Consider the following 24692-nt stretch of genomic DNA (forward strand, 5'->3'; position numbering starts at 1 on the left):
GGAATAGCACTGAGCAGCACAGAGGCTGCTCTGAAAGGTGAATGATGAGAAAACCTGGACATTTATTTATTTATTTAACCATTAATTTATTGAGTGGTTTTCCCAGTAAATCGCCTTATTTTAATAAAGAACCTCTGGGGTTTTTTCAGCTTGTGGATTGTCTACCCCGTAGTCTGAAATCAAGACTGTATCTTCCATCGATGCTTAAGAATGCAGTCAGCAGTAGCAGCATGCACGGTAGGGTAAGTCTGAGGTGATCTTGGCTAGCAGAATTCATCCATTCAACCAGCTAGCCAGCCCTCAGCCCAGCCAGCCTGACTGAGCACTTAAAATTCCTTCTAAGTGAGAAGAGAACAGGGTTTTGCTACAGGGTTTTGCAGTAAGCTCATTATAATAAGGAATATAGAAGATATAAGACTTTATGAAAGGATTCACCTATGTTTTGTGTAATCTGTTTTACCATTAGCGACATCGAGTCTGCAGCTGTTAATCTTAATAAACTGTCCTACTTTGCTTTCTAACCCTCTCAGCGCTTTCTCTGACCTTCCTTATTCTCTTCTACAAGTTATAGGATTTTATTTGTCCAGTAATTGAAACTCACATGATTTATCCATAGGATAAACTTTTATAATACAGATGTTCAGACTGCTTTTAGTCAAGCAACAGTAGAGTAACTGAAAAAGGGTAGTGTTGAAACCAGTCATAAGAATGTTTATAGACAGTCAGATGTTTCTTCTGCAGGATGATGCAGACATCCATATGGCTAAGTTTCAAGCTATAGTTACTTTAAAGAAAAGGTTATAGAACAAGTAGGCACAAAACAGCTGATTGCGCTGTTCTGTGAAATGTGCTGTGTCACATCATATAATAGTGAGCTTCAACATTTTTCCTTTTCTGAAATAGGGTGTTTTCAGCTTTAAAGTTCTTAGACCTCTTTTGATTGTCACTCTTAATTTTAAGGACACCATTGCAATAGTATTCAGAAACACAAAGTCGTACTTCCCAAGTGTGTTTATGCCAAAATGTAATCAGTCACCATCATTATGGAGGGAGACATCCACAAAATAGCTGAGGCATAGCCACAGTGGCCATTGGATGTTCTCATTAGCAATGAGACCTTAAGGAGATATCTCAGAATCTACATAGTTGAATGCTAAAAGCTTGTTCAAATGTGTTTATAAGCAAGGACATAGGGTTTGAAGTTAGAGACTGATCAAAATCAGTTTCTGTCTCAGCAGATCTCACTTCTGTAGAGAGTTTGAAATTTTGAGCTTTATACAACTACTGAAGTCTTCACCACATTTTTTTGGCTTTATGTTTCATTTTGTTGCAAAATCTGTTTATGTCAGGTTTGGTAAATGCTCTTTCTAATAAGGTAGCAGCTCACCCACTGTGGTGTGTGCATCTTTCATTACCCTGGTACTGTATGGGTAAATTTTTATAGTGTGTATTTTTTTCAACCTGAATTAGCCAGTCACCAGAACCTTGCACTTCTACTAGGCAGTAAACTGAAAGGGAGAAAGGGAGTCACATTTAATCAAACATGAGAAGTTAAAAAAAAATAGAAAAGCATAATGACCATAAACAATTTTCTCAAATGGCATCTTAGTGTTGTTTGGAAGCCTTTGGATTTTACTTGGTAAGAGTCTTATTGATTTTTAAATGAGTTTAAGGGTGTTTTTTACATTTTGCATTTTCCTTAGAGTAAGAACATTGCCTTATTTTATTACATGGAATGACAGCTACACTTTTAGATTAGAAATGTACTTTTACTAGTTCTATGTTGGTTGTCAGCTGAAATCTTGTTTTTGAAAATAAGCAAGACAACCAAACATAATTATGTTCCTTGATTCAGTACATACAAAGTTATTCTTTGTAGTCTTAAACCATCCACTACATGGCAATCTCTTTATATAACGCATTCTGTCAGCCTCTCTCTTCACATTTGCAGCTGAGTTTTTGTATTGATTTTTAGGGCAATTTGTTTGAACACAGAATATTTTAATCAGCAAGATATGAAATACTTCCTTCCTGTGGCCTAACATGTTTAGGCTAACCTAAGACACTGATCAGTGATGGTTGGTATGGCAGAAAGGAGATCACCCATTTGTAGACCTATTTAAACTCTACGAAACATTTTCAAATTGAGATTATAAAATGAAAAAAGACAAATATGCATGTAAGTATTTCTAACAGTTTTGTCAGAAGCAGCAGTCTACAAACAAATTGCCCTAAAAATCAATACAAAAGCTCAACCTATTGAGATCTATATGAAGTATTGGACAATCTCTTAAACAGACAGAAGAAAAGCTTTTGAGTCTGAACTGTTATGCTGGTTTTTCAGTTACAAGAAAATAACATAAAAATTCTGCCTTGCTTCCACCCCTTCTGTGCTGGGCCTATGTATTTATATGTCAAATAGCACAAGTAAGTCCAGGGTGACTGGTTGTATGTGGCCCTGCTTGAGCAGAGGGTTCGTCAAGACAACCTTCAGAGGTCCCTTCCCATCCCAACCATTCCATGATGCTGTAATACTGTAAGCAGTGGGGGACAATGGAGCATAAAGCAGGTGAGCAGTTTTAGTGAGAAAGAGAAAATCCTTAATATTCAGGACTGACTTGGCTTGCTTTCAGTTGTAGCATGCAAGAAAATGAGACAATATATCTGCATTATTTTCTCCTTGAACCAGAGGAGATTATTCAATCTCAGTTAAAATGGTAAATTATTGTCTCAGTTAAAAATTTCCCAACATGGAGGCACCTTAGGTAAATTGCCCCTTTACATTTCTCAATGAAATTCCTTCCTGTGAAAACAAAATCTGTCCAGCATTTATGCCCTTTTTTGGCCACTTTGGATAATCTTGTCTTAACCCAGGTCTGCCATTGACAACTGTTCTAACTATACCCCATAATAACTAAGTGAATTAATTCTTCTTTGTGTAGATAAAAGACTGAAAGGATTCAAAGTAGCCATGAGTTGCTCCCAAATTCCTAACAAAAGCCTCCTTAAACGGTAAGAAAAAAATGCAGTTATGAAATAGAGGAGGTATTGGCTTCCTGATTTATGGAAAACAGTCTATGCTTCTGAGGATGGGAAAGAAGATATTTTACTTCTCAATGTTTTCTTTAAAATCAGTTTGGATTCTGTGTTGTCATATATAATCACAGATGCACTTTTTGTCACAATCTCTTTGTGAATGATTTTTGTTGCTAAAATGTAGCAAATTCAAACTACAGGCTCAGAATAGCAAAGCTATACACAGTGTGACATTTGGAAACACCAAAATGAATCACCAAGCCGATCAGCACATTGGTGTTTTAGTTCACATTATGAGTGTGGTTCTAAAATGAATCTCCCAATTGCCCCCACTTACCACATTTTGGATTGCAAATTGGGCCAGCCTTTGAGTGTGTGAGCTGTTTTACTTGTGGATGAAACTGAGCTGAGAGATGTGTTTCAGGAGCAGAGTTGGTTTTCCAACTTCTAAAGGGCATGCAGTCCACAGGAACAGAGTAAAACTAGCGCTAAATAAATACCCCTTAAAATAGATACAGAGCAGGCAAGGAGAGCTCAGTATCAACCATTTCACCTTTCAGATAGGCTCCTTTTGCCCTGAATTGCTTGCTAATGTGAAATATTCAATATTTCTTCCAACAGTGCTATAAACTGAAACAAGAAATACTGAAATATACTACATTCTTTTGTGATGAAACACCTACTGAGAGGCATAATATGTACCTCCCTGTGTGATATCAGGATAATGGAACATTTTGGTCCCTTAGAATAACCTCTATTCTCTTATTATCCATTTTTTGGTCATTTGCAGACGTGTCTCCTCTAAGTGCAGGAGGACTCTGAGTCTAGACTCTTCCAATAAAGGCTTTCCTGAACATGACAGAGTTAGAACACATCTTCCCAAAAACTTTCCTTGAAAATTGAGTTGTGCTTCCCTTCTGCAAGGCAATCTGGGAGACAATACTTAAATATGAGAAGAAAGTAGTTTAAACGAGGAACGAAGAAAAATCTGATACTTTGTGTCTGCAGTTTCTCATAATTAGTCTCGGATTTACTAGTTGCAACTTGGATTTACACGATACCACACAATTTCAATGAGATTAGAGACTTCTCTTCTACAGGGCACTTGCTATTATTTTTTCTTCTCTTTTTTTTTTCATTCTTCCTGTTTGATTAGTCTCACTGAAAAGGAATGAATTTAGAAAAGTATTTTTTTGTGTGATACAGGAATTGACAAGGTTGTCTACTGTGCTCGGTTTTCTTATTTTATCCAGAATAGTGGTCACTGAAATGGGGGCAGACTGTGCACTCATGGGGTACACAATACGACTCACTGGGATGCAGGAAGAAAATATTTTTGCACCATTAATTAAAAAAAAAATTAAAGAAACATTTTTATTTCATCTTTATCTCATCCTTTTTAATTTCTATTTTTGTAAGTTTTACAGTTTACAAAATGCATTAGTACAGTAGTTCATGTATGCATTTTATAAATAAATAAATAACGGTATATTGGGGGCACATGCTTAAAAATCTTTTAATGATAGGGGATTGCTATAAAAAAAAAGTTTGGAGAAACCTCAGCTACTGTCAGCTGTCATCTCTGGAGCAAATGACAGTTGCAAAAATACTAGCCGAAATTCCAATTTTTAGGCGGAGACATATTTGCAACTTAAAGGTTTCAAGAACCCATGATTTTACTATTGCAAGAATAAGGGCAATTCCTAAGTGAATTTCTTTGTAAGTAATATGATTTTTGGTTGGTTGGTTTGTTTTGTGTTGGATTTTTTTGGCGGGGTTGTTTTTTTTTGTTTTATTTTGTTTGGGGTTTTCTATCATTCACACATTGGTGAGTTGGAAGAAAGCTGTTGAACAGGAATATTTGAAAAAATTTTCTCTCTTCCAAGTCACCCGGTAGGAATTTTGTAATTACTACTCTCTGGCTCAAGTAACTTACGTTAAACAAAATAAAACAAAACAAAACCTACATACAAACAAAAACCCAACCAACCAACCAAACCAACAAGAGAATTGATAAATTATCAGTTTTCAAAGAAACAACCATAAGAGTACATGAAACTCATGGTAAAGCTTTCCCCAAGATTATACTCTGAATCTTCAATAATTGGTTAAGTTGAAGACAACCATGAAAGTTAAACCATGGGAATATGTATAATTTAAAATTATAAATGAAATGGCAGAAGCTAAAATAAGCTTTAAAATAGGTAACTTACTGCTTAAAAAATTCTATCATTTAGTACACAATAAAAACCTATTTAAAAATTGTTAGCTGCATTTTTTCTGAAGAATAACTCCCAGCTAGTTTTCACACAATGGGCATGTTGTGTAGAAGTAAAAACCTCTTCTACAGAGATCAGGCTGATCCAAAGCACTAATAGTACAGTGAGAAAGCGATACTAAATTTGAGTACTACATAACATTATGTGGTCCACGTTTGAGATAGAAGATTCAGATTTTTATACCACAGTTAAGGGTGACCCTTTAAACCTGATAAGCACAATATAATCAGCAATTGGTTTAATAAATTAAGATCTATTGCAAAATCAAATGTTTTCATTTGATGTAATTTCAACACTGTTTTCAGCAGAATGTTTTGTTAGAAAATGCATTAAAGAAATAAAACTATCTCATATGTATTTTAAAGTAATAAATTACAAATGTCATTACAAAATAATGGTAAATATTTTAACAGAACAAATAAAAGTAAAAGATTTAAAGAATTATTAAGAATGGTTCAAAATGCTGATATTTTTTAAAATCTGAAGGTAATCCTTTGGATGGAAATATGCTCCTCTGTGATCCATACTTACACAAAAAAAATATTGTGACTTCTTCAAATGTCTAAAATATCTGGCCTTTCCCTTTTGTATCCTAAACTATATTTCACATTTTTTAAATCTTCTTAAAATCAAATGCTACATTTATGCATAAACATGCATATTCAGAATTTTGGAATTAGGTATTCATAATAGCACTGCTTTATGTTGTGTAATGAAGACTACAAACAAGCCAACTCTGAGGTTTCTAACTTAATCTTTTTTGAACTGTGCCCATTCAAATATGAATACTCATATAAGTCAGAGCATTTATTAAAAGAGTCCTTGCAGAGATTTTACTCTATACTAGGGGAAAAAAAAGCGGGTGGTGAAAAAGAGTCCTCCCCATAGGATGCCAGCTGAAGAAAACATTAATCCAAAATGAAAGCATCTGATAAAACTGCAAGGCTCCAAAGTGAAAGAATGAAATGTAAATTGTAGTGTGGATTTTTTTGATAAAATCAAGTGCTCATTCCTGTGCCTGTAGATAGCCAACAGAAGCTGATGATGAACTGCAGGAACTTCCTGCTCCTCTGAGTAAGACAGTTCTCTGCCTCGCTCCTGTTGCTCTTCTGAAAGAGAACTTCCCCTTTTGAGTCATGGAGGGAATTTCTTCTTTATCATTTTCAAATTCTTTCTTTATCATCTTAAGCTACTTAAATACAAATATGATAAACAAAGCATTTATTTGCCTATTGGTCTGCCATGTGGAAACACAAAATATCTGGAAAGAAGGCAGATAACTATTGTGTTAATAAACTGTAGTCCCATGATAGATGCCTAGAGATAGATTGAGACCTCAGTACAATATGCATATACAGTAGACTGTATAGTCATGTTCTGGTGACATCAACTATTAGCTGATACATCTGCACTTACCTCTGAGCCATCCCATTGCAGCTTTCACTTTTTCCTATAACTGTGTTTAGGGTAAATATATGGAAATGACCAATGGGTGTCCCACCTGAAAAACGTATTTAAAAATAATGTGACATATGTAGGGACTGTAGGAACTTGTTCTTCATTGTACCTTAAGAGAAGGTATAATTAGTTATGCTTGCATGTTTTCCTGCAGCTCATTAAATATTTTCATTGTTATTGATAAAAGAAATTACCTTCTTATTAAGACAAAAAACCAGTTTTTCGAATATGATTGTATGGAATCTTAAATGATTAATTGGAAAGTTTGACTAATTCTTCTTTCATTAGTGTTCCAGTGGAACACTTTAATTAAATGCATTTTTCCCAAGAATTGTTGTTATTAGGGCTCAATTTACCATTTAAGACAAACACTCCTTTTTATACCTGGGAGGCAGGGTGAATCATATTTATTATTTAAGTGGAATGTTTGTAATATCATGCCATGGAAAGAAGTGGATGAATTGTGCTGTCTTACAAAACTTTTCATCCTTGTGAGAAAGTAAGAGAGGCAGCTGCAGGTCACACATTTTGGAGTTAAATTAGTTGTTGTTAGATGCTACGAAAATATTAATTAAGATAGACCTGCTTCAAAAAGGACAGAGTCAAGGCCTTTTCTGCTTCTCACACCACCCCACTAGTGAGGAGCCTGGAAGTGTACAAGGAATTGGGAGGCGACACAGCTGGGACAGCTGATCCCTACTGACTACAGGATATCCCAGGGCATATGGCATCACACTCAGCAATGAAAACTTTGGGGAAGAAGAAAGACGAAGGGAGGGATGTTCAGAGCGATGCCGTTTGTCTTCCCGAGTCACTCTTACGTGCAATGGAGACCTGCTTTCCTGGGGATGTCTGAACACTTGCATACCAATGGGAAGTAGTGAATCAATTCCTTGTTTTGCTTTGCTTGCATGAGCAGCTTTTGCTTTATCTGTTACCCTGTCCTTATCTCAACCCAGAGGTTTTCTTGCTTTACCTTTCTCATTCTCTCCCCCATCCCATGGGGGGTCAGTGAGCACCTGGCTGTGTGGTGCTGAGCTTCCAGCTGCAGCCAAACCACCACAGTATTGCATGTGGTTCACACAGCCAGTCCCTGTCTATAATGGCATAGGACACACTGGTGCCATGGCTGGCCTTACCTGGGTGTTTTTTACTGCTTCCAGAAGTCTGTTGCCTAATGTAAGAGCCTGCTTCACCAACACCTGAAGCTCTCTGGAGTGTCTTTCATGTTCTGTATACATATGGTTTTACTTTTAGGAAACTGTTATCAAAATATACTAAATAAGGCAAAGTGATTGTCTTGTGCTTCAGGACAATGTTAGTATGCATTAAGGCTGCAATTTTTCCAAGAGGATAACTACCAATACAGAGTCCTTGACTATTATTTACACAAATAAGATGTTACCAGGTGAAAACTTTTTCAGTTTCTAGTTTAAAATGCATGTCCTGTCATTTAAGTCCTATAACACTTTTCTTCATGGTTAAGAAAAATATGTTAAACCCCAGCATTTTTAGTACACTTTTCCTGCAGAAAGTAAACTATTTCTTTCCAAGGCCTGAGCTCATGGAAAAATAATCAGATCTCTTTGAAGTCATAGCTAGGACAAAATTTAGTATCATTAAGTCAATAATGTTAAAATTGCTTTCAATTTCCATCTTTTAAATGGCCTTTCATTCACAGTGTGCATATGCAAATTTTGACAGAGGTCTTCATCGTTAAATGAATCGTATGCTCTTGCACATGACAGCTTTTAAAATTACATTTCAGCTTTCTCAGTGTATCCTGAATCAGCCTACTAAACTGACTAGCGTCAAGTTTAGCTATTCTATTTTAAAACTGTCAAACATTATTAGCAAAGCAGAGAAGCAGTTCAAAAAGTAATTAATTCCAGGGCTTAGAGTAAACTGCTATTTTAATTAAAAGAACACTAAATACTAATGTCCTGATTCTTTGTACTTAGAACATGAAATAAAAAAAGTCTAAATTAATTGCATTTAATACATTTTAAATGCCAGCTGAAATATATTAAAGGCATATGTCTTGTTCCTGCTACTTATAAACTGTTTCAAAAGAAAAAAAAGTTAGAGCATATAGCATATTCGTTGGTTATGTTGCTCCTTTTTTTTATGGATTCTCTTTCAATTTGTGCTGAGTAGAAATATCAACTGGTACACAATAGGTCTGTTCACCATAATTACACTGCATAAGATGCCAGACCTCAGTTGTGCAGTTATGACAATTGCCACCTATAGGGCCACGGGAGGTGTAAGGTCCAAAACACTCCTCTCATTTGAAGCTTTGAAGTGCTTTCTATGCTTTGTAAATTTGCAGCTTCCAGCTTGTCCAAACTTAAGATTATACACAAGGGAGGTACTTTGCATGTGAAGAAACACTGTTCAGAGTACTGGAACAGGCTGTGCAGAGAGATTGTGGAGTTGTCTTCTCTGAAGATATCCAAATCCCAACTGGATGTGATCCTGTGCAATCTGCTCTAGGTGAACCTGCTTTAGCAGTGGGGTTAGACTAGATGATCTTCAGAGTCCCTTCCAACTGTAATCATTCTATGACTCTGTGAAACAGGTATTTTAGGCAGTTTGGTTTCTACTAAAATTTTACAATCTCACCTTTGGTGATTCAGTCTCCTCATGAAGTGTTTAAATTTTCAGCAGGTATGTCTGCAGTGTCCCACATGGCTGGTCTCAAACTAGCACTGATCCCCTCCCCAAACGGAAATCTTCAACAGGGTAATCACCATGGCCTGAAGCAGTTTGAGCTACAAGTCATCCATAAGAAACAGGTTTATCCTTTAGAACAGGAAGCCCTGTGTGCCACATGATTTTATCAACACTGCTTGGGGCTAGCTCAGGTATCTGTGTCCAGAGCTCCTGGCAGAATAACATAGTTCTGCCTTATTACTTATGCCTGTGATGCTTATCTCACCTCATAGTTGAACTGCAGTAATGCAATGTGTCACCGCAACATTTCCCATGTGGACAAAATTCCAGCTTGTTCAAGATTTAAAAGGAACATATCTCTGACAGAAACACAGACTAGGCTTGTCCTTCCCTCTTCATGGTATTTACTGTCCCCATAATTTCTAATTCAGTTGCTACTTTATGGCCAGGACTCAGGAAAACTCATCAATTCAAATTCTGCAGAGGAAGGCACAGAAAATGGGCTTAATCTTCTAGTTAAAAAGAAAAAATAAAATCAAAATTTTGTTGCAGACTGTATACCTAACCTGCAGGAGTGTCAGATAAAATTTAATTTTTTTGCAAGCTACACTACTGTCACGTGACATGTTAATATTGGCCCAGTATTACCAATATGAGCGCAAAGGTTTATCAAGTATTAAGGACTATCTCAAGTTTTACAGCATTTTTTATTTTAGAGTCCCTTTGCAGTTTCTTATACTTATCTAGGCTTTAATCACTTGTCTAGGGTTTTTTCTGCCAAGTATTTGATTCCATCTTCACACTTTGTAAAAATGTCAAGAATGGTTGAGCCATTTCTCAGTCAGATGTAAAGAAATAAAATCCTGCTAACTAATCCTCTGTGAATTTTTTTCACTGAAAAGCTTTGTAGAGACCTTACTTTAAATGGAAGAATATCATTGTAACTTAAATATTTGATACTTCATAGTATTAATAAAAGTATTAAAAGTCCATGCAAATTTGACCAAATTAGGAGACAGAAGCACGTTAGGTCTATCTTCCAGTCAGTAGAAAGAAAGGAGGAAGAAAATAGAGATACGAAAAGACTAATACATAACTGAAAGTATGCTTCTTCTAGATGGTGCTATTGCTTTGCTCTTGTGGGAAAAAAAATCTTTCAAGAAAAAAATTGATTGTCATAAATTTTTATATTATTGTTATACAAATTAGACATATTATTAGAATATAAAATAAGCTCACACATAGCATACCTAAATTCTAAATTTTTGTTATATTTATGTTTTCAGGTACTTTTTATGGTAATTTTCAATTTCTTGCATATTGTCATAACTAAATTACATTGCAACAACTAATACTATCATTTGATTTCATCTCTAAAATTTACACCAAAATGAGGCTTTTACCACAGAAAACTTTCCTTTTTCCATCGGCAGTATTGAAAGGCTTGAAAACCAGAAAATACTCCTAAAACTCTCTGGGATTTGCATGTACATATGACTACACAGCAGTCAGAATTGAAAAAGGTTTCCAAAGATCAAATACGAAATGGTATATATCAGAGAAATGTTCTGTATAAATGTATTTACATTTCTTAGCATTTATAAGACCCTGCTCCATTCCTAATGATCAGAATGTGTTCCTTTCTGTTCAGGTGTCTAATTTCTTTATATGGATGTAAGAATAAAGGCTTCAATGGAAATAAATTGAAGGATTCAGTAGCATAAGTGTTCAGAAAAGCTGTAGTTCAAAATCGCTTACCTAGCAAAAATGCCAGGAAGACAGCATTGATGTAATCTGTTCAAAACATTATATGGCTCCTTTACTGCAGTCTTTGAGCATCTCAAAGCTTTTATTGTATTTATTTTAAAATCTTCACAGAATCATAGGAAAGTAAAGCTGAGAGGGGCTTTAAGAGGTCATTGAGTTCTCTGGCACAAGGTAAGATGAACTATATCTTTGTCATTCCTGATGCATGTATAGTCAGTCCTTAAATTCTCTAGTGAAGGAGACAACACAGTCTCAGTGGGCGATTTCTTTCCATGCTTCATTAACCCTATTATTGCTAATATTCAACCTGATTCTTTCTGGGTGCAAATCCAAATCCACCATATACTGACAAAATGACATGGGTCAACTGAGCATGTTTAAGCAACACCAGACTTTGAGCTTACACTGCTCAGGGTGAAGTGATGCTGCTCAGTTGAAGCCTACTCCTCCATTAAGGGAACTAGATTTTTCACTTTAACATTATGATCGGTCTATTATTTGGCTCAGAGATCACAAAAGAAGAGTATAAAAAGAGAGATATCCCAAAACATAAGCTGCATGTTTAACATTCAGAGTTCCTCCCTCTAAATTACCTGCAGAGGAACAGTTTGCCAAATTATTGTCTATGCAAGCTTCTATGTGGGATACTTTGGGTGATTTCTTAGTGCTTTATGGAAAGCATTTTAATTAAGTTACAGCACTTATGGTGCTTGTGGTATAAGATATAATATGTCAACACATACCTGAGGCATTTGGGTTGCCAAGTATTCCTTTTTCATTTTCCTCTTGGCTGCCTAGTGCAGCACGAAACAATGTTCCTCACTATTGCTCACCTTGCCTGGTTTGGTTGCTGCTTCTAGTCAGGACTTGGCTCTCATTACCCACTTCTGCATAAAGCTTTAATAAGCAAGAAAAAGTATAAATTGCAAAGTAAGCACAGAGGTCTTTATGCTTTAAGCACAGCATGTAATATTAAGGTACAGTCTAGCACAAGGGCCTATGATCATAACATGCTTGTTGGAAATCTAAAAAATTCTCAGATACTCCTTAAGTTTTCTAATAAGTTTTCTAATAAATCTCAGGAACAACCAGATGATGGCATTTGTGAAAATAGTAAAGCAATAGTAATCAGAAATCATACAAGTTTACTATCAAAATATTCAGAAACTTACCTGCCATACAGAAAAGAAGAAATTACAGGTGAGAACATTTCCAAGATAATTCAAAAGTTAATTTAATAATGCTCTGAGAGTTATAGTGTGTTGATCTTTTTGTATGATATCTCTTACAAAATGTATACTGTCCTTAACTGGTCTCTGAAATGCACTTTAAGAAATGGACCTAAATTCATCGCTAAGTTGTCTTTACCCTTTGAAAATAAATTATCTCAATTTTAAAAGTCTTATTGAACAGATTTAATTTCCACAGTAGGTCTGAACCAAATCAACATATCACTCATTTCATTTAATGAAATGCTGTATTTTCAAAAAAAATCCACCACAAGCCATATTCACATTCTGAGTCACAAGATGAAAATTTTAATAGAATTGGTGTTGGATTTCATACTGTTTTCAAAATAGAACTACATGATGTAGTCGAAAAGTGTTCATTTAGATTCCGTTGCTTCATAGGTTAATGAAAACCTGACAAGTCAGATATATAAGGCAGATAGAGAAAATTTATGTAGAATATGTGAGAAACCCAAAGTTTTACGAGAAAAAGAAGAAGATAAATTCTATTTATTGGTTTTCCTTACAGAGGAGGTGAGGATTTTCCCCCTCTGGAACTATTCTTTATGGGTGAGTTCAAAGTACTGCTTAAACTGGAGTTGGTGTTGGGAGCATAAGTAGTGACCATAGCAATGCTAGCTTGTGAAAGAAAGCTGGATAATGAACTGGATAACTATAGATCAGCCTGGGATCAACAGTGGGAAAAATCGTAGAAACAAGAGTTGACCTGAGGATAAATACTTCTTTTGTAGAGGAAAGACACGTCTGATACATCCACCAGAGTCCTCCAAGACAGTAATAAACTTGTGAGAAAATAAAAGGCAATTTGGTTAATAGTGTTCTTGCCTTGTCAGTATATTCTGTGCAAAGGTTCCTAGACAAACTAAGATGTCAGAAATGCCAGGCAAGATTTGCCCATGGTAAGAAACAAAATATGGAATTAGGGGTCAGTTTTCACAACTATAGGGACTTCTCAGAGGGAACTTTTGAATCTCTGTTGTTAAATATGTTCACAAATAAATCTGAAAATGATGTGATATAGCTTTTTAAGAACACAGAATCATGCAGAAAGGTCAAAGCTGAATGTGCAGTATTACAGAAGGACCTTATAATATTTGAATTAAGCCTCGAGAAACTGAAAGATAAAGTGGCAGATTAACTCAAATGAAATAACACAAGGTAATTAATTTTTTAAAAATCACCCAGTGACATACCCACAATAAAAGACTCTGCTTTATTATGATAAATGAAAGAGCTCTTGAAGCTTTTGTAGGTAGCTCCTTGAAATTATCAGATAGAATTTTCAGCTGTCAAAAAGACAAAATGAATGTTAGCCACCAGCAGGAACAGAAAAAAAATAAATAGGAACTTGGTTAGAATGCACATTCTTACATGCTGCCTGTAGTCCTGTTCATCTCATCTCAAAAAAACTTACATTAAAATAAAAAAATTATGGATCTCTGAGTGCATTCCTCCCATTGTGGGGTTCCATTTCCGAAGGCTTGAGGTGGATGGGGAAGGGGTTACTCCAGCTCCAGGGGTTTCTTCAGGGTCCTGGACGCACGGAGGGGTTAGGTGCTCCCCCTCTCCCCACCATGTAGTCCCATGGCAGCCAGAGAGACAGAACACGGTTAGGGGTTTATAAAGCTCTTGGGAGGGTCAAAAGGGACCATGTAAGGTAAGGGGTCTTACAAAACACCAATCAGGCAGGGAACAGCCAAATAAGGAAGGGGTTAACAAGAGACCAATGAGAAGACTTCTTGATATCTTCTCAGGACATTCCTGAGACAGAGATAAGAACTGGCTGTGGGGGATTTTGGGAAGAAGAAACATGAGTTAGCAGAGACCACAAAAAAGCCATTTTAAAACATGCTTAAACCACACTTTTCCCATATAATGCAGGTTTACTGCTACATGGATCAAAATATAGGAAGTGTGTTGAGACAAAATGAGTAGCTTCTATAGGTTTGGAGAGAGACTACTGACAGAAGATAAGATGGAGGGCCCACAGAATTATTAATGACATGAAATGGGTGAACTGGGAGATATGGAGTATAAGATTCCTATTTCTTTTTTTTTCTTTAAGCAGGTACTCTTAATGATTGTGAGAGACAGGACATTGTTTTAGGCAATGCATAATTGTTTTAAATTTTGTTATTAGCATGTGTTTCAGCCTCTGTTTCAAAAAAAAAAAAGGCATGTAAAATATTATTTGCATGCAACCTGTATAAGTCTTAACAGAAGGAAATTTTTACCTGGACTTGGTCATATCACATGAATAGCTTGTCAATTACTGGCATTTACTGGACTTTCATTGGGTGATGCTGGTTCTTTCAAACTATCTGTTTCTCTGTCAGGCACTTAGTTAAATTAACCAATACAAAAGACTTGACAATTTTTTTTCCCCTATATACTCTAAGGTAGGTCACAAGGACTTGAAATACTCAAATTCTCAAGCATCAAGGGAATTTTGACAAGAAATCTTCTTCTACCTTGGTGACCACAGAGTTCTTGCAATATTTGAGGCTCCCTGAGATGCTTGGAAGTCCCAAGGGCTCTTTGTCTTCCTAAGTGTCCTTGAATGACGATAAGAGTTTGGAGTTTTCCTGCTCCAGGGTGAGCAGGAAGATTCTCTCTTGGCCAAGCTCTTGGGATATCTGGAGCCCATGTTTTAATACGGAGTAGCTACAGAGTCTGGAAATCCTGACTTCCAGACTCGCTGTTGGGACACCAGTAACGTCCCACAGACAGTGCTTATTCTAGGATTTGAGTGAAAACCTGTAGTGGTTACATAGCTTTAGTGCTTGAAATATACACTCTGTTATTTTATCTGATTCATTTCCCAGAGGCAAAATCTCAGCTTAAATTTAATCAATATAGGGATTGAACTGTTAATTCAACAACTGTGGCCTGCTGTGAAGAGTGCATGGAAACTTTAGCAAATCAGACAAACCCCAAAATAACCAACAGACTAAAGCTCATTTCACAGAACTTTACAGAAAAAATAGCAGCTTGGCTATAATAAAAGCTGCACTTTGAATCAAATCTTTTCTCTGTTCCATAATCACATGTAAAATAGATCTTGTTTCATTTTTATATTTTTTCATAATGCCACACTAAAGCACCATATTTAAAAGAGAAAGAATGAAATTGACTTGCTTTGTATGACTCAAGGTGAAAAAGGAAAGAAATTTAAATCATTCATAAGTTTTGCTGCTACTTTGTCCTCAATGTACTCTGAATTTACATGTATTTTGAGTACACTGAATGATAACCCCAAAATCTTGCTATCACCACAACATACACATTGGGGAAAAAAAAAAAAGCTATTTAAATTCTTGTTTTGAAGCCAGTCTCTCATCCTTAATCACAGTCAGAATTTCTTTTATTTTCTTGATTTATCATGGACCCATAACTGATATTCATATTTTCCCCTGTGTTTAATTACAGACTTACTAGATTCTTCTTTTAAACAACTTTGTGTTTGGACACTGCAGTTTGGGGGAGAGCAAATGTTCTATTATCTTTTGACTGACTAAATGAAGAGAGAACGTAATGGAAAGAAAAATAAAATCATTCTGAAGATGCCAGCTCGTAAGATTATTTTATTATGTGCCTTAAAGATGTCATAGATTAAAGGGAAATGTTTGCTTCATTATGAACTGGACATTTTTAAGAACTGCATTAATAAGGTTTGGTCATATTCCAGAGTAACCAGAACTCTTTTTGGAGTATCTGTCACAACTGTGCTTTCATTCTCCTACAGCGCAAAAGGAAACCCATTCTTTCTTGAAAATCTAACATACCTGTTCCATCTGCCCTTCTCAAAGCATAACGTGGATGTGAACCATCTGATTTGAATCACGTGGCCCAGCTTGAAGATTTGTCATGTTTTCACAGGTAAAATAAATCACGTTTTAAAAAAGGATATATGCATCTGCATTGTAGCTGTGTGTCATCAATTACAGGAGTATAGTGAGTTTTTTTAATCTATTAAATTATGAAACAGTTGTGGTTAGATAAATAATGAATAGTGCAAAATTTGACTGTTACAGGATACTTTACACAAAACAATTTTGACTGGATTACACTGAGTGAAATTCTAAACAGCTATTAATGAATAACCATCTCACTACATTAGAAATTATGAAGATCTCTTCAGCATTAATATAGCAGTAAGGTATTTAAAGACATCATAAGAGAAAAGTTTGAATGAGGATGGACAATCATCTGCCACACGTGCACATTAAAGACACAGAAGTACAAGATGGTTTTAATCTTTAAAGTTGCAGGATCCTGAGATGCATCAAAAAGATGCAAACCACATGATGATACATGTGAAGATAAAGAGATTTAAATTACAGACTTAAATTGCAGACTACCCACTTACCAAAATATAGCCAAGATGACTTCATGATCAATTGACTCCGTGAAGAAAATAAGTTATTACAAAAAGAGTTGATGATGGCCAAAGCTTTTTGCAAAAATATAACTTATGTATCACAGTCTTTTCCTCTCTTTTCCTCATGGCTGCCCATACCAATGGTACAGGGTGGGGAAAATCGAGAGGGACAATTTGACCATAATAAAATGTAGATAATCACTTTATGCAAGCTACAAAAATCTCTTCCTCTGACCTTGAGGTTGTGAAAGGTGACTAATTAGTCTTCTCTGCTTTGACACCTACAGTTGAATGTCCTTGGGGCAAGCAGTGTGTGGCAATTTATCTCTGCAATCTTTAGTAGCTTGAAAAATGAGATTATAAGATATATGTAGGTTTTTGACTAGTGTTCATGTGGTCACAAGAGTGTCTAACATTGTCAGATATATTAACATAATGTTAGTGCTTCAAAATCATCAGGGTATTCCATACTGTAAAAATACTCTGTGAAGAAATAGCCTTGAGCAGATATTCCACCATTTCTACAGGATAGTCATAGCAAAAAGAGAATATAGCTGTTTCAGAAGGTAATGAAAAGTCAGACAAGATTTCATTTAGCAGTTATACAGGCATACACTCATTTTGGAATTTTTCATATGGTGTCAAATGCTGATGGTGTCAAGAATAATAAGACAGTTCTGAATATACTGGAAAAAGGTCATGCAGGAAAACAGACGTTGCTAATAGTATAGTCACATGTTGGGGTATAGGAAAGCTTTGATAGTGATTTATTTATGAGGGATTCAATATACAAGCTATTCAAGTACCAGTTCATGGGTAAATGCCACTTAGAATGTTGTTAAAGGCAGTTTAGTAATGGTGATATGAATGATAAATTGATATTAATAGCAGGTCCTTGGCACTTTTCTTGTTACAAGAAGAAAATAAGCAACCACTCGAGTTTCTGGTGTCTTGTGAAGTACCAAGTGACTGCTGTAATCCTCTCTAAAGCTGATATAGATCATTGCCTTAAGCTACAAGATCTGTAAATAGAACAGCAGAAGATAATAATTGGATTCTTGTTACAATTTATCTCCATTTCCTGATTCAAAATAAAATAGGAACCTTTGATCACTTTAGGTGTGTGTTTTTAAGTATAAAGGTTAGGGTATTCATTTGGATGATAAGATTCAAAACAGTTTTTTTGTCTCCACTGAAAAAATCACACTCAAAATATCTTATATCTACAGGTCATGACCTTGAGCAATTAGCCTGTGATAACATCTTCAACAACACGGGGAAACAATGCAATACAACAAAAATGTTCTGACATAAGATGAGGTCAGAGTTACTTATTTCTGAGCACATTTTTTCTCAGTCTCTACTGTGATCTATTTTTATCAAAACACTTTCAGAAGACCTCCAAAAGTTACAGCCAGTATATGTGTCCTGGCAGAACTTTTTTTCTTTCAGATGCATTAAAGCAAGAGTTCTCTGTCATATGGTTTAATAGTTCATAGCGAAACAAGTCTGATCATGTTTTCTGTCAACAGGGCATTATACTTCCACTCATTTGCATTTTAGATAATTAGTACACTGAATTGTAAAAGTACGTAATGAGATTTGTAGGGATCCAAGACACAGCTACATAGTCTAATTCTATTCATATTCTCAAAATACTTTCTGAAACATTTATGATCATATGTGCTTATGACTAGGAAAGTGTTCTGCATGTGCAGATGATAGCACAGCAAACTCAAACTCAAAAATTCCCTGCAGGAGCTCAAGCTAGCACACAGTATCAACACCCCCAGCTTGTGTTAGTTACTCTGTGCACCATAACTTGCATTTCACTCATATATGAATTATTACCCTTGTATGCAGTTCTAGTTTGAAACACATTGAGAATGACAGGTGGAAGTATTAAGAGTTATCTTCTCCCTGATATTCAAAAACAACTTCACGTTTCTCTTCTAGACACAGTTTGGATGAATCTCTATACATTTAAGCTCAGGAATAACTAAGGAGACCATTCTGTGTTTACCAGCTGGATAATTGCAGCCTTAAGGGAAAATCAGTGTTAATTCAAGACAAGTGTAGATGCTTACCCTATTAAAGAAATACATCCACAGAAATAATTTAAAATTTTATGGCAGTTTTGCTCATTTCAGAAAGGTACAAGGTTATGCAGTATTTGTGTTTAGGCACTAATATAAATTATTGAGCCATCTCACTTTCTTTGTCCAATGAAAGTCTGGAAGAATGAATAGAGATTATGTCCAAGACAATGTCCAGTAATTTTTCAGAGACAAAGCAGATTTCTGAATTTACCAACAGGTCTTGACATTACAAGTAAAGAGATGTGAATAAAAGAAATGTTTATGTGAACAAAAAATATACAAAAATGCACTAACAGAAAAGTTTTTCTTCACCTCATTATCCTAATTTTTACAACCTACATATTTTAAGCATAGTAACCTTTTTCTCAGTTACAAATCCTTTTGTGACCTTACTGTCTTCCATTTAGGGATGCCCAACTCATCCCTAAATGGTTTTAGAAAAGCAGAACTAGTACCTTCTGATTAACAAATCCATGTAAATAGGCCACCTGAAAATGAGTCATAAACCATCAAACATTACAGAAAGAATAAACCATATATTAAGGTTCTCCAGAGAGCATGTGTAACAGGCAAATCAGACACCTTAAATTATAGGCAGACAGAAATTTCTTGATTGGAAAGAGGAATGAAGAAAATTGTCTCAATGCTATGTGACATAGGTTTCTAGTATCCAGAGAAATCATATGCCATGAACATTCAAAGTTCAATTACCCAAATATACACTGGATTTATTGCTTAGTTCTACTGCACTTTCAATGCATTTTGTTTCGGCAGATTTTCAGTCAGTAAAAATTCAGCATCCTATTTCCAGCTGCATTGCAGTAATTGGAAAAATAGTTTCATTATATTGTACAAGGTAAGGTGAAAAATACACCAGAACTCCTTTAACTTCTGCTGTTCATGAACTACTGTATAGTTGTTTTGCCATCTAAAAATCCTTCTCTCTCCATGACTAATGTAGTGGCTCAGTTCTTACCGATAGTAAGTGAGAAGTCTGTCTCAAGGATTCTACGTCTTCTTTGTTTTAGATTATTAGGCTTATTTCAGCATGAAGTGGTAGCCTTTGTCTGCAAAGATCTCGCTATATCTTGTCATAATCTGATTTCAGAAAAGGGATTTATAAAACCAATAAATATATATCTAACAAAGAGACAAATTGGCAGACAGTGTTTCGGCTGTTGCTGATCTTATTTCTCTTCAGGCCTTTGGGAATGAGTGTAAACTTTGCCTTGATTATTAAAGGTGAATCAAACTAAAATTTAAATAACTCTGGTTTGTATTTACAAAAACAATGTTTGTTCATATTTGTTTTTTCCCAATAATACTTTGATTATTATCTTTTCAGATTTTGTCACACATGACAAAGAAAGATTTTTTGGTAGGATACATGATACACAGTATAAGTTCTCCATAACATCAGTCATTAAAGTGTTCTCTTTTTAATATATATTTTTTCCTCTTTCATATTTTTCTATTCTTAGATGAATTGCAGTAGCACTTTACTAGAGCAATGACATGTATATGGGATATGAGAGATTTGCCTTTTTTTTTTTTCAATCAGATGCAAAAGAAATCTGGAAGCTTTAGAAAAAGCAAAACATAAATATAAAAAGTGATTAGAAAAGTATGCTTTAAAATATAGCCATTATCTTTTTTAAGATTGCTAAGATCCCATTAACAATTAATGAATTCTTCTTGATTTATTCCCTCAGGTTGCTCTTACTACTTTTCTAGAATATTACAATTACTCAGCCTTTGCAATCCTTCCTGTCATCTTGATAATTTGATCAAGAGATTTCTTAACCTCAAACAATTACTGTTATGTTGCACAGCAGATCCCTGGTAGCTCCTTTAGGACTGCAGTACACATAAACTATGACAAATGAAATGATAAAAATGCATAGCTTGATTAAAATCTTGCCTATACTGGAATAGTAGGAAAAACATATTTTTGCTATTTGCCTTTCTTTCCAATCAATGATCATACAATATATTTTCCAGGTAAATTGTTTAACTTGTCATACAATTAATATTCTTTTATAATTGACAATAATTTTGTAATTATTCTTTCAATCTAAGGTTTCTGTTTACTATCCATTTATTTGTGTCTGTGTATGTTCATAAATACAGAGTTTGTCACTGACTTCAGAAAGTCTGGTTTCCTTTTGCACGGGGAAACTGCTTTTAGACACAGGTAGATGCAGACCGCTGTCAAGAGGAAAAATTACTTAACTACAAGTCATTGTCTAACATTGTCTTTCCATATGCAAACTCTAGGCCAACTTCTAAATTGCTGTACTTGCAACTGTGAAGTAGTAAGGGAAAAAAAGCACATAGAATAGAAAAAGATGTTTTGAATTGACGTGGGAACTCTTGGTTCAGTGAGAGTTGAAAAGAGTATGACAAGGTGGGTTTAAGGATACTCTTTGCTCCTGTTAACTACACTTCAGATGAGACTGAAATTATAGAGAAGATGAAAAGAGATGTTAGTCATTAACACTTCAAAAACCTTTCATGATGGCTAAATTATCTGTTACAAGTGTTAGTGGAACACATAAGGATTGTGCATGATTCAAAATGCCTTTTGCAAAATACATGTAAAAGCTGGTCCTTGCTTTCTCAGGGGAAACTGGTAGGACCTGGGTATTAGTGAAGAGACGGAAGGAGAATGGACTCCTTATGTTTTAGACAAAATATGTAGTGGCCTTGAGGCTTTAAATTATGTAAGAGCTAGTATTCACACCATAAATGGTATCACTTCAAGTTCAAATATCTTGGTATACAAGGTAAAACAAAAAGTTATAATTCAACAAGAGCAAGGAACGAGATTGTTGTCTGCAAAAAATGTCCTTGCTTTACTATTCAAGAATAACAAAAGGCCTCAGTGAAAATAAAAAGATTCACATTTTTTTCATTATACAAAGAGTTAGTTAAATATGAGCAATGATCCAAATCCTTAAAATAGTTAATGGCCATTCAAACTCAATGAAAAAGGGAAGAGGATTTGTCATTCATTCTGTATAAATTAATATGTTAAATGCAACCTCTCATCACATGTATAGTAGATTTCATCAAAGTTAGAAAGTTTTTAGCTCTCTCTGTGATCATCAGTTTGAATCTGCAAAGCCCTTAACGAGATATAACAAAAGTGATTTCATGGTACTGAAGTGGGGTAAGTGTAAGTCTGAAACAGGACTTAGGTTTGTGTCATCTGCTAACACTACACAAAGAAGTAATTCAATGTTTAAAGGAATTACCTACTGCCTTCAATCAAATGTCAGCCTGGCTGCACTGGGCAATGAAAAATGTAATTTTTAGGGTATCCTATGATAAGCTGGTTCTATGGTAGTTGCATATAACTACCATAAACATTCTTAATAAGGCCAAAATCTTGCTTTACTCCAAAATGATGGAGTGCAACACTTAAAGACTATCATCATAAGAAGAATGAGTCTTTATGATTTCAGTCAGCCACAAATGACCCACAATTAATTTTAAAATCAGAAGGGCATATATAGAAAACAGAAGGGCATAGAAAATGGTGATGGGGAGGAAATGTGGGGAAAAGAAGTGTAGAAGAGGACAAGAGAAGTCTTGGGTCTATATGTTCCAGGTGAGTTCTCCAGGCAGATTGTAGACTGTAAGAAAAGCATGCATTCTCTCAAATTTTGGCTAGAGAGGTGCTGCTGGTACTGCCTTTTGAACCAAGAAACACATCTAAATTGCCAAATTGGGAATGTCACAGGACCCTCAGTGTAAACACAGCATCAAACAATGATCAAATTTTGTCTGATGGAAATATGACATATTTCAGAAATACTGACTTGTAAGGGTCCTTTTGGCATTAAAATTTTGTACTTTAGATATGCTGGAACCTCTGCAACTGTGAGGAGATTTTAAAGATCTAAACTTTGGATTTTGAAATCTAAAATGGCAACTATCAGTGAAAAACCTTTGTCTCAGTTATTTTATCTCTGTCTCATTTTAAGACATCAAAAACTGTTCAAAATAAATAAATTCCAGTACTCTTCTTTAGGGCACTGTGACCTTTGAAAATATTTTAACATATTCATTTGAATTGATTTCACCACCATTTCAAATATGAGTGGCTCCTAAATGATGATCTGCATAATAGTATTTAAAGTTTCCTTCACATGTTAGAAGTTTTCGTTACAAAGCCATCTTTGACTGCTGCCCTACAAAGTACTAGAGTCACTCACTGAGAAAGACAAGAAAACATTTTAAAACTGGTTTTACAAAAGTCTTTAAAAGCTGTGGAAACCCTGAATACACAATGCAGTTTGTCTAGCTCTTATTGTGTTGGATACATTTGCATTCAGCAAAGTAAAAACTAGATTAAATTAAGGTTATATATTCCAAAATTTGAAATAAAACGCTCATGATTGCACAGTTACATGAACTATCAAAAAAAAAGATCCAAAAGGTGTTTAAGTATAGGCTATTTAAGTATAGAAAGCATATTTGGAGATCCTGTATTTGTTTCACTTGATAAAGATAGTGATCAAGGACATCCTGCAGGGTTTTTATCAACCAATAGCCACAGTAAGTTACTGACTTGTCATATCTTAGGTTTATCAAGTGACATGCAAGGATTAAGGCATGTTGTCCTGGTGTTTCACTTAGATATTCTTGACTAGTGGGTCAAAATTTAATTTCCCCCAAAATTTCAAAATTTGATTTTAATAACCCTATACCTTTTAATATTAAAATGCTAGCTTTAGGTGATTTAACTTAAGGATGGAGTTCAACAGCTAATTCTGAATCTGATTTCTACTTCTAAGGTTTGAACTATGCTAAAACCCTCTGAGTTTCATTCTTCCCAGAGCGTCTTTTCTCTCCTTCTACTTTACCTATGACTTGCTCTTGTTTTAGATTTTTTTAGCGGTGCTATTGTTTCAACTTTTTAACCCATGAGAAAATATTCTGGTCTTTCGTGATAAGTAGACAGGGCAGGCATACCTTTGCCACTGAAAAAGTTGAGCTAAATAGTGCCCTGTTGTAGCAAGTAGATGGCTTTGAAGAGCCGTGCAGTTTGAAGTGACTGTTGGGAGTGTAACAAAAAAAACAGGAAAATTTGCAGAGAGAAGCAAAAAGAATTGCTTCTCAGAGGGAAGCAAAAAGAATTAATTTCATTAAAACATTAGACAGCATAAGATATCACTGTCTCTAAAAGGAGAAACTTTGCTTTTCTTCAGTCTAGCAACTCATTTCTGTCTTTGTGTTACACTGAATCAGATGTAGGAACTGATCTGGTTTTATATTTTAATTTTTCTTCTTGATTTAGTTCACCATTTAACTACCAACTCATGGTGAAAGTTGGTTTCGTTCAGGGAGGGACTGCCAAGGTGTAAGTGAAACTCAAAACTGAAAAAAATTGATTTGATTGAAAATTTATTTGCCTGGAAATTGAGTTGATTTCTCTATTGAAATTGATGAATATCTCACTCTTAACAGAGCAGGTTTTCCCAGCAGATACCAGTTTTGCAAGCAAATATCTCAAACACAGTGAGGCCTTTATTACTTGTTTCTGAGACATTTCCGAGTCACTTTAGAAACAAGCTAGCATGCTAGCAGCCAGGAAAGCTTTCTGGATGAAGGCTATAATAAAATGGTCAATGGGTTATTAAACTCGTTGATGTTAGAAGCAGAAGAGCCTCAGGCATACCAAAGTGCAGAATAATAACTGGAAATCTGTTATTTACAGTGTATACCTTTTGGTTCTCTA

General features: G+C 35.2%; 1 long non-coding RNA gene across 1 annotated transcript; it reads right to left on the minus strand.

Annotated features, from left to right (window-relative positions):
- Positions 1-4809: 4809 nt before the first annotated feature.
- On the minus strand, positions 4810-9619 carry LOC113964827. Its single transcript, XR_003533306.1, has 3 exons — positions 9399-9619; positions 6732-6816; positions 4810-6424 (listed from the first exon to the last, which is right to left on the minus strand). It is a non-coding gene; the product is annotated as an uncharacterized LOC113964827 (long non-coding RNA).
- Between the last annotated feature and the right edge of the window lie 15073 nt (positions 9620-24692).

This window comes from Neopelma chrysocephalum, unplaced genomic scaffold (genome assembly GCF_003984885.1).
Source record: "Neopelma chrysocephalum unplaced genomic scaffold, ASM398488v2 Primary Assembly neopelma1_22b, whole genome shotgun sequence".
In the NCBI taxonomy this organism is placed as follows: domain Eukaryota; kingdom Metazoa; phylum Chordata; class Aves; order Passeriformes; family Pipridae; genus Neopelma; species Neopelma chrysocephalum.